Consider the following 11,493-nt stretch of genomic DNA (forward strand, 5'->3'; position numbering starts at 1 on the left):
TTTGAGGAAGGGGGGCGTTCCAGGCCAGAGGCAAAAGGTGGGACAGGCAAAAACGAGACACAGTGAAAAGGTTAGTTAGCACCAGAGAAGCGGAGTGTGCGGGCTGGGATGTAGAAGGAGAGAAGGGAGGCCAGGTGGGAGGGGGAAAGGTGATGGAGAATTTTGAATCCAATAGTGCGGAGTTTTTGCTTGATACAGAGGTTGATAGGTTGGAGGTTGATACTGGAGAGTTTTGAGAAGGGGGGTTAACAAGCCCAGAATGTTTCTGAAAAAAGATAATCTGGGCAGCAAGCAAAGGATAGACTAAAGTGGGGAGAGAGAGGAGGTTGGGAGGTCAGAGAGGAGGCTGATGCAGTACTCCAGTTGGTATAAGTGACTGTACTAATGTGGTAGTAGCGGTATGGATGGAGAGGAAAGGGTGGATCTTGGGGATGCTGTGAAGACTCCCAGGCCCGTGCTCTTTCCATTAGACCACACTGCTTCTCACCACAAAAGTAGCAAAACTATTTGTTGCTAAATAAAAATATTAAAATTTACTTGGTTGGGTTTGGGTAATTTGCTGCTCAGAGACTTTAAAAACAACCTCAGAGTTTACTCATGGGTAAATTTGTGATTTAGGACATTGAAGGAGAGAAATAGAGAGAATAAAACTGAAGGGAAAAAAAATTAAAATCTATTCTCTCAAATCACCTGGGAAAAATTAGGGTGTCAGAATAAAATTTGATTTAAAAAAAGGTCCATTTTAAAAAAAAAGTACAGTACAAAATATAATTACTGCTGGTGTTTTTTTCCCCACTCTCATAAATATCAAAAAAATTAAATCAAAAGTGTAATTCTCCAATGACAGAAACAAAAAAACTTTTTGGCTGAATATTGCTGTGTATGAAACACCTTTGTCTACACATCTTACAGACAGACACCTTCTTGCCTATACTGAGCGGTTAAAAAGGAAAAAAAATAAACAAATCACAATGAAGTTTTCAATACATGATAGGAAATATTTTTCTATGCCCGATAAGCAACACGTAAACTATACTGAAAGAAATTATACATACAGTCTTTGGGAGAAAAGTTATTACTGTCTCATCAATTTACAACCTGATGGATTCACTAAGATTTAAGTCATCTTAATATTATACTAAAGTGCCTCAGCATTAGGAGCTATATTTTAAATATATTTTACGAATATGGCAAAATACTCCATGTCTTAGGATTTATTTTTATACTTTATCCAGATGCAATACATACCCTATCCCATCTTGATTACTGCAACAGTCTCCTTGCTGACCTCCCTGCCTCCTGTCTCTCCCCACTTGTCTTGTCTTATGCCGTCGAGTCGTCTCTGACCCACAGCGACACCACGGACACATCTCCCCCAGAACGCCCCACTTCCATCACCTCCATCGGCAATCGTTATGGTAGTGGATCCATACAGTTTTCTTGGTAAAAATATGAAGTGGTTTACCACTGCCTCCTTCCGCGCAGTAAACTTGAGTCTTCACCCTTGATTCTCTCCCATGCCACTGCTGCCCAGCACAGGTGAGTTTTGACTGGTAGCAGATTGCCTTCCACTCGCTAGCCACTGCCCAAGCTAGGAATGGAATGGATATGCCTCTGCCTGATTCTCCTTCCTGTAGTCAAGACTGGTTAGAGTTCTGGGAACTCTCCGGGTGTGACCCTGAGAGGGGTCTCTCCCCACTACAATCCACGTTTCACTCCGCTGCCCGGATCATTTTTCTACAAAAAGTTCAGTCCATGCTTCCCCACTCCTCAAGAACCTCCGGTGGTTACCATCCACCTCCATAGCAAACAGAAACTCCTCACCATGGGCTTCAAAGCACTCAATCACCTTGCCCGCTCCTACCTTACCTAGCTGCTTTCGTACTACAACCCAACCCTCACACTTTGCTCCTCTACGGCCAATCTATTCATTGTACCACGATCTCATCCATCTTGCCTCTGACTTCTCGCCCACAACCTGCTTCGGGCCTGGAACGCCGTCCCTCTTCATATCTGACAGATGATCACTCTCCCCAACTTCAAATCCTTACTGAAGGCACATCTCCTCCAAGAGGTCTTCCCTGACTAAGCCTTCACTTCCTCTTCTCCCACTTCCTTCTGTGCCCCACAGCACTTAGGTACACATCCATAATGTATTTATTTACATTAATGTCTGTCTCCCTCTCTTCACTGTAAGCTTGTTGTGGGCAAGGAACTTGTTTACCAACTCTGAACTCTCCCAAGCACTTAGTACTGTGCTCTGCACATCATAAGCGCTCAATAAATACGACTGATTGACTGACTGCAAGAAAGCCCAATAATATTATTTTACTTGGTGAAAAAGAAGTCCCCCACCATAGTGATTTGCCATTACTCTCTAAATTTTCAAACTAAAGGATATTTTTAAATATTTTGACAATAAGGAATTGTCTTACATAGAAATAAAACCATAACAAGTCACCTTCTAGTTTTCATTTCTTAAGAGAACGCCAATATTTGGGTTTGAGTGGTTTTTTTTTTACACAGAAATACCTCAGGGACAACAAACAAGGTTGAAAGCAAAAACAAAACAAAAAAAAGGGAACTGGCATTTCCGTGGGGATAGGGATGGGGGTGGGGGGATGAGGACAGGAATGATGGTAGTCTTGGTAATGGTGAACAAGTGAAGCAGGGGTAGGGAATGGATGGAAATGGGGATGATCACTGAAGACCTTCCACAACCTAGGCACATATGGATTAGACTGTGAGCCCATTTCTAGACTGCGAGCCCACTGTTGGGTAGGGACTGTCTCTATCTGTTGCCGAACTGCTTTGCAAGCGCTTAGTACAGTGCTCTGCACACAGTAAGCATTCCATAAATACGACTGAATGAATGAATATGGATGGAGACGCAGCCACCGCCAAAAGCACTGGAGCAGTGGAACACCACAGCCACAGCAAATTATTTTTAATCCCAAAACCTCTGTTGCGGCCATTTTTTGTTTCAACGATGCAACAAACCAATTTTCCACCAATACAATTCAAATGTGTAAAGCAAGATTACAAAATATGAAATTCACGCACTTGTTTTCCTCCACTTAGTTGAAAAGTTTGAAGCCTTTAATCATAGCTTAGTAAGGTATCAGTTTTCAAATAATTAAAAATGCATGGGGTAAGATGATACACATATACATATAATAATAAGTAGGTAACCCAATAAATGCCTTATCCCCTTCAATTTCACCCCAACAGCTTCCAAATCAAACCGAAGGAAACAGCATAAAGGCTATGCTAAATATGTGCCCTAAAATAGCAGTGGAATGTTTCAAATTAACCATATTACTCTCTGAGAAATGTATTGCGTTGGGTTTTTTGTTTTTTTAGGACACTTGTGTCTTTTGAAGTTTTATTGAGTGCCAATTATAAAATCCTTCAACTTAACATGCATTGCTAAATATTTAAAAAATCAAGAGGAATTTAGCCCAAAGGGTAAATTCTTGGTTGAAATGTTCATTCTTAAGTATAAATACTCAGCTTCTCCACTCATCAATTTTCAGAAAATAAATCTAAATTAGAAGCAGAATTGAAAGAAAGAGGTCAGAAATTCAGGCTATGCACTAAATTTGCTTAACTAGTACAAAGCAAAGTCATACGATGAATTATGAAATTCATTATATACTACAAGCATATAGAATATAACTATATACAGTTAAAACCAAAGCTGGAAGAAAAATCTATTTTCTACTTTCTGAAGGAGGAAAGTACAAATGTTTATGACTTTCCACAGCTAAACTACCATAAAAGTCCTTTTTTCCTTCTAGTTTTAGGGCTTCTAATATCATCCATTTAAGCCCAACAGCCCCTTTATTGATGATTAGAAAGGAAAGGCAACCTTATTGGAATTTCTTGTGATTAAATGGTTTCATCACAGAGTTGGAGACTGAGAAAAGAGATAGTGTTAGGTCACCTTCCTCATCCACAAGAAACAGGATTATTCTCTTTTCCAGATTTCTACCTTCACACAATTTCTACAGTGTGTATTTTACATCGAAAGCTCTTTTATAGCACCCACTAATCTTTATTCAGTACCTTATAATTTGATTTTATAATTTACATTTGAAAACGTGTGCTGAGGAACAGGTATTATATGCTGAACCCAAATGCGAAGCCCAAAAATTCTGCTGGCTCCGCTGTTGCTTTCTTCTTCATTAGGATTTTTTCTCTTGGGACTCTTAATGAAATTGTTTCTAAAGAATGCTCTTAACAGTGCTTCGAAGAGCACTGAATGATGTATTCCAACAGTCCCAATACATCCAAATTTTAAAATCTGAGACAAATCATTTGGATTCAATGATGCTTACTTGTAGCTATTTCAGTTGTGAAAAGCCATTTGCTCAAATTACTGAACCAGGCATTCATTTTTTGACACTTAAGTGCCTACAAACTTTAAGATTGAGGGGAAAAAAGTTCAAATGCCAATCATGGTGACATAAAAATATTTACAATATACGCACCAAAGTTTCTGAAAATATTACCCAATAGAAAAATGAGAACGAATTGCTTATGGTAAATTTAGTCACGTATATTAATCGGCACAGTACTGTTAGATAGCTTTCAGGATCTAAATATCTTCTGGACAGAATAAATTCAAGAACAGAAATGTCTTTGTGAATTTTTGTTTAGAAAATTTAAGAATAGGACACTTGTGTAATGCTTGCTTGCCAACATTGTAGCAGTGTCCTACTTTATGAGAAGCAGGAAATGAAACTGACAATCTGCTGAACTGCAAAAAGTAAACAAAGAGCCTTAATTAGAAATTTACTAATAATACGCAAAGTAAATTGGAAATGCAGTTTTCTTTCCCATTGAAATAATTGTGGATTTAAACACAGGTCTGAAAAACCCAAACACTCGGCTGCATTTCTTCATGGCATTTTACCGAAAAAAGTTTCTCAATGACAAACCGTGACTGTGGCTGAAGTCTTAAGTCGTGTTCCCCAGAGGGCAGGCTTTAGAATTCATACAAATCTATGCTCTTGGTTAAGTACTGAACAAATATTCGGTTTTGGGATTTTTTATTTTTTAAATAAACTACGGTTGTAAGCAACTCATTAACATCTTAATTACTGAGTTTTATAATAGTACCGGCCGGGTATTAAATTAAGACAGAAAACTAAAAAGTTAAAAATTTCACCAGTTCAGGCAATACAAATCTGCAATTTGTTTCTGACTTCATCAATATCATTATCAGGCCACCTTGATGCTACCAATCTTTAAAAATAACTGATTTAACTCAAAAAGGGGGGGATTAAATCCATAAAAAGAAATACTCCCACGGTAATAAATTAGATACATTAAATTGAATGACTGCTGAAAAATCACACCCTTAGGCCAGAAATGCATTAGATACGCAGCCTGATCAAATGCAGTGTGGCTAAGTGGATAAAGCCCGGGCTTGGGAGTCAGAGGTCGTGAGTTCTAATTCCGACTCTGCCACTTGTCAGCTGTGTGACTTTGGACAAGTCACTTCACTGGGCCTCAGTTACCTCATCTGGAAAATGGGGGTTGAGACTGAGAGCCCCACGTGGGCCAACCTGAATACCTTGCGTCTACCCCAGCACTTAGAAGAGTGCTTTGCATTTAGGAAGTGCTTAACAAATATCATCGTTATTATCAACCTGATCACCTTGTATCCCCCCAGTGCTTTGCTCATAATAATAATGTTGGTATTTATTATGCGCTTACTATGTGCAGAGCACTGTTCTAAGTGCTGGGGTGGATACAGGGTCATCAGGTTGTCCCACATGAGGCTCACAGTCTTCATCCCCATTTTCCAGATAAGGTAAATGAGGCACAGAGAAGTGAAGTGACTTGCCCACAGTCACATGGCTGCCAAGTGGCAGAGCCCGGATTCGAACCCATGACCTCTGACTCCCAAGCCCGGGCTCTTTCCACTGAGCCACGCTGCTTCTCAAGTAAGCACTTAAATACCATCATTATTACCCCCCTAGCGCTTAGAACAATGCTTGGCACATAAGAAGCGCTGAACCAATACCATCATCATCAAAGTCTACGTAGTGGGTACGCCGGTGTTTATATGGCTTATTTACTCTTCTGAGCGTCTTGTTTAAAGGCCAAAGTCAGACCTAAAATAAGTTTAACCTTCAAACCAAAAACCAATCCCAAAGTCCCCTTTTAAGAATAAGTTCAAGGTTTAAATTCCCTCTTCTTCCAGATGGGAAAATCAGCCCGAGTAATGATGATGATATCTCGCTTAGTAGAAAGAGCCCGGGCTTGGGAGTCAGAGGTCATGGGTTCTAATCCCGGCCTCGCCGCTTGTTAGCTGGGCGACCTGGGGCAAGTCACTTCACTTCTCTGTGCCTCAGTTCCCTCATCTGTAAAATGGGGGTGGAGCCTGTGAGCCCTAAGTGGATCAACCTGATTATCTGGCATCTACCCCGGCACTCGGCACATAGTAAGCGCTTCACAAATACTAACATTATTATTATTGTTAAGCGCTTATGTGCCGAGCGCTAATAATGTTGGTATTTGTTAAGCGCTTACTATGTGCAGAGCACTGTTCTAAGCGCTGGGGAAGACATAGGGGAATCAGCTTGTCCCACGTGGGGCTCACAGTCTTAATTCCCATTTTACAGATGAGGTAACTGAGGCACAGAGAAGTTAAGTGACTTGCCCACAGTCACACAGCTGACAAGTGGCAGAGGTGGGATTCAAACTCATGACCCCTGACTCCAAAGCCCGTGCTCTTTCCACTGAGTCACGCTGCTTCTAAGCTGTTCTCAGCACTGGCCCCCCCAATAACGAGAAGCAGCGTGGCTCAATGGCAAGAGCCCGGGCTCGGGAGTCGGAGGTCGTGGGTTCGAATCCCCCTTCCGCCGCTTGTCAGCTATGTGGCCTGGGGCAAGTCTCTGTGCCTCAGGGATCTCACCTGTCAAGCGGGGATGATGCCTGGGAGCCCCGCGAGGAACAACCTGAGCACCTGGTATCCCCTCCAGCGCTTAGAACAGCGCTTGGCACATCGTGAGCGCTTAACAAATGCCCTCATCATGGTGACGATAGGGTGCCTCGTTTCCAAGGAGAGATCCCCAACGGCGGGGGAGGTGACAGATGTCAACGCCTGGCTGTGTGTGTACGCACACACACAAAAAACAGACGGGCACAGTCGGGGGGTGGCCCCCCGACTCAAGTCACGGGCCGGGCGAGGCGCTGCACCTGCCGGCCTCAGTTTCCCCCGGCGGTTGTGGCCAGTCCTTCGGCCATAGAGGGGGGCGGGAGGAGGACTTTAGCCCCGGGCAGGACGCCGTGTTTACACCTGTCACGCGGAAGAGGAGGGAACGAAGCCCCTCCCCACCGTTGGACTGAGGTAAACTGAGGCCAGGAGGCTCCTCGTAGGCCCGGAGAGCGGCTCCCTTTCCCCGCCACCCCGGGCCAGGCCCTGGAGCGCCGGGAGGAGGAGGAGCAGCAGCAGCCGGGGGGCGGGGGGTCCTGCTCTCAACGGCTCCCCCGAGCCTGCCGGGCCGCAGAGGAGGAGGTGGGGGACCGAAGCCGCCGTCGCCTCGTCGTCGTCCTCCCGCTGCTCGTCAGGGGGGGAGGCCCCCGACGCCGCTTACCTGGGTCCTCCGGAGCGGCCGCGATGGGCATGGCTCGGGCCCCCGGGGAAGGACTGGCTCCTCCGACGCGGACCTAGGGGCCGGCGGAAGGGCGGGCGGCGGCGCCTCGCGCTGTCCTGTCAGCGGAACGGCGCCATGGACGCCCTCCCCGGACTTTCAGCGCCGCCACACTACCTCCATCCCGCCGCCCTCCTCCTCCTCCTCCGCCGCCACCGCCTCCACCGCGGAGCTCCCCCCGCCCACCTCACACACTTTCCCATCATGCAGCGGGGGGAGGAGGGGGAGGGGGAAAAAACCGCCGCCTGACGTCACTTCCGGGAGCAGGCGGCCGCGTCGAAGCCGGGAGGCGCCGGGCAGAGGGGCGTGGGAGCGCCAGAAGCATCACAGAGACGACCGGCTGCGCATGCGCCCTCCGGCCCGGGCGGCGGCCGCCATCTTAAGTTGGGGCACAATGCCCTTTATCTGATCCCCCTCCCCCCCGCGGAGGCACCGCCCCTGCCTCAGAGCTGCGGAAGGGCTCGGGGGGCCCTTCCGTTGCCTCAGAAAAGCCCCGGTGGTTAAAAATAGCACAAACGGTTAATAGATCGCTAATCTTCAGTGCGGCAGTTCCTCCACCCCTTTACATAAGCAAAAAATTATAAAGTCGGCAGAATTCTTCCACGCTTTCGCCTCACGCATCCCCCTGCTCCCCCCCGCCCCCCGCCTCCTCCTCTGCCACCAGAAACCCATCAGTCAATCCATCGTATTTATTGGGCGCGTAGGTGGGCCCTGTGCTAAGCGCTGGGGAGGGTACAATAAAGCAGAGTTGGTGTAGACACGTCCCCCGCCCGCAACGAGTTCCCAGTCTAGAGGGAATCATATCAACATTATTATCATTATTATTTGCCGAAGCAGCTCAGCCCCGCCGTCCCCGAAATCCCCACTACTCCTTCGTCGCCCTCGTTTGACTGGTGACTTTGATTTACTGATTTATTTTCCTCAAAATCGTCCAGCCCGAGGAAGCCGGCGCTCGAACGATCAGGGGAAAGTCGATTTCTTCCCTTACTTCCCAATCAGAAGCAGAAGTAGGGATGGGAGGGGCCTCCGGACTGCCAGGCTGGCAAGGGGACCCTTTTCGGGAATGAAGAATGGGGAAAAAGAATGGACAGTGACGAATGGAGAATTGGGAATTGGTCGGTCGGGCCTGCGGAAGGAAAGGAAGATCCTGCTCTCAGGGACTCCAGGGAAATCGAAGGAACTAATTGCTAACAGGGTCACGTCCCTTTCCTTCCCCCTGTCTGTCTGCAGCCCTGTACAGGTGCATTTTTAGGAACCCCAGGAAAATCGAACGAACCTATTGCTACCAGGGCCACTTCCCTCCCCCCCCGTCGCTCTGCGGTCCTGTACAGGTGAATTTTTAGGAACCCCAGGGAAATCGAAGAAATCGAATGAACCTATTGCTAGCAGGGTCACATCCCCTTTCTCCTGTCTTTCTGCGGCCCTGTAAAGGTGCATTTTTAGGAACCCCAGGGAAATCGAATGAACCTATTGCTACCAGAGTAATGTGCCTTTCCCCTTGTCTTTCTGCAGCCCGGTACAGGTGCATTTTTAGGAATCCCCGGAAAATCGAATGAACCTATTGCTACCAGAGCCACATCCCTTTCCCCCCGTCTTTCTGCAGCCCTGAACAGGTGCATTTTTAGGAACCCTAGGGAAATCGAATGAACCTACTGCTACCAGGGTCACATCCCTTTTCCCCTGTCATTCTGCAGCCCTGTACAGGTGCATTTTTAGGAACCCCAGGGAAATCGAATAGGGTCACGTCCCTTTTCCCCTGTCATTCTGCAGCCCCGTACGGATGCATTTTTAGGAACCCCAGGAAAATCGAATGAACCTATTGCTACCAGGGTCACATCCCTTTCCCCCTGTCTTTCGGGGCCTTGTACAGGTGCATTTTTCCAGTCCTTTCTCCTTTCCTCTGTCACCAGAGACATCAGCGAACTAGATGGATGTTGTCTTGCTCCAACCACAAAGATGGCTCGCTCCAAACGCAATGCTCAATTATGATGCGGTCGTTGTATCTTCCCCCTCACACTCTTAGAAGTTTAGTCAAAAAGAAGAATTATTTGATTTTTTAAATATCTTTAAAGCAACGAAGTAGAGCACCAAGCCAGTCCTTATCAAAGCACTATAAAACGCCCAACGGCAGCACGCCAATCCACCCTTTGGGGAGAGAATTCCGAAGATAAGGAATAGAAGTCAGATCAGAGATCTTCCCTGTTTATCCTGCCTTGCTATCTCTCACCCTAGCTTGAGGAGCTAAATGCAGCTTGGCTCAGTGGAAAGAGCCCGGGTTTGGGAGTCACGGGTCATGGATTCGAATGCCACCTCTGCCACTTGTCAGCTGTTGACCGTGGGCAAGTTACTTGACTTCTCTGTGCCTCAGTTACCTCATCTGAAAAATGGGGATTAACTATGAGCCTCACATGGGGCAACCTGATTACCCTGCATCTACTCCAGCGCTTAGAACAATGCTCTGCACATTGTAAGCGATTAACAAATACCAACATCATTATAATAATTATTATTATTCTTATTATTAAATGCACCAAAAACTGTCTTTCCTAAAAGCCAGCCTCCTCCAAGAGGCCTTCCCAGACTGAGCTCCCCTTTTCCCTCTGCTCCCTCTACCCGCCCCTTCACCTCTCTGCAGCTAAACCCTCTTCTCCCCCCTTTCCCTCTGCTCCTCCCCCTCTCCCGTCCCATCCCCTCAGCACTGTACTGGTTCGCTCAACTGTATATATATCTTCATCACCCTATTTATTTTGTTAATGAGATGTACATCACCCTGATTCTATTTATTTGCTATTGCTTTAATGAGATGGTCTTCCCACTGATTCTATTTATTACCATTGTTCTTGTCTGTCTGTCTCCCCCGATTAGACTATAAGCCCGTCAAATGGCAGGGACTGTCTCTATCTGTTACCGATTTGTACATTCCAAGCACTTAGTGCAGTACTCTGCACATAGTAAGCGCTCAATAAATACTACTGAATGAATGAATGAATGAATGAATGAATGAATGAATGAATGAATGAATGAATGAATGAATGAATAAGGAGAATTTCACCACTTGAAATCAGAATAAGAATGGCTATTTATTAAAGGCTAAAACTAAAGAAAGAGAGAAAAAATGTAGGCCTATTTGATTTCGCCCCCTGGCGGTTCTTTACTACTTAGGAACCTCCTTTATGGAAAAGTGCATAAAAGACATGTATTGATCGTGTGAGGAAGCCAGAAGAAGTCTTAGGAGTAAGTAGATTCAAAACGAAAGGATGCTCACTCTTAAGATTTTCTTGGAAGTTATGAGTAGTGATAAGAAATGATCACACAATGGATCATCCACCTGGATGGCTTCCCCGCCTCCGCCACCCCCACCCCCCACTCACAAAGGTAAGAAACAAACAGGTGCAAATTTAAAATAATTAAGTAACTTGGAGGCATATTTGGGGGGAAATATGGGTTTCACAGTCTGGTAAGTAGTGAAAATCTCTAGTGCTAGCAATTTTATTCTGGCTAATATAACATTGTCCAACCCAATTTGCTTATATAATTGTGAAGTGCTTACTATGTGCCAAGCACTGTACTAAGCACTGGGGTGGATACAAACACCCCAACACTTTATCTTAATTATTGCTTAACAATAATAATAATAATGGTATATGTTAAGTGCTTGCTATGTGCCAGGCACTATTCTAAGCACTAGGGTAGATAAAAGATATTCGAGTTGGTCATAGCCCCTGTACTACATAAGGCTCACAGTCTTAACCTCCATTTTACAGATGAGGGAACTGAGGCACAGAGAAGTTAAGTGACTTGCCCAAGATCACAAGGCAGACCAATG

The 11,493-nt window shown here is 45.5% G+C and overlaps 1 protein-coding gene and 1 non-coding gene across 3 annotated transcripts in view; both read right to left on the reverse strand.

Annotated features, from left to right (window-relative positions):
- The window catches only part of AFTPH (aftiphilin), a 68,760-nt gene extending 60,941 nt beyond the window's left edge, over nt 1-7,819 (reverse strand). Inside the window, exon 1 of one of the 2 annotated variants that reach the window (XM_001513113.4) lies at nt 7,611-7,819. The gene's annotated coding sequence lies outside the window, so the exon portion shown is untranslated. The remainder of the gene's footprint in view (nt 1-7,610) is intronic. The other variant, XM_007672066.3, reaches the window with a different exon arrangement.
- LOC114814419 lies at nt 1,550-1,688 on the reverse strand. The gene has a single exon (XR_003762217.1). It is a non-coding gene; the product is annotated as a small nucleolar RNA SNORA7 (small nucleolar RNA).
- Nucleotides 7,820-11,493: the final 3,674 nt, after the last annotated feature.

Source organism: Ornithorhynchus anatinus, chromosome 9 (assembly GCF_004115215.2).
Source record: "Ornithorhynchus anatinus isolate Pmale09 chromosome 9, mOrnAna1.pri.v4, whole genome shotgun sequence".
Classification (NCBI taxonomy): Eukaryota; Metazoa; Chordata; class Mammalia; order Monotremata; family Ornithorhynchidae; genus Ornithorhynchus; species Ornithorhynchus anatinus.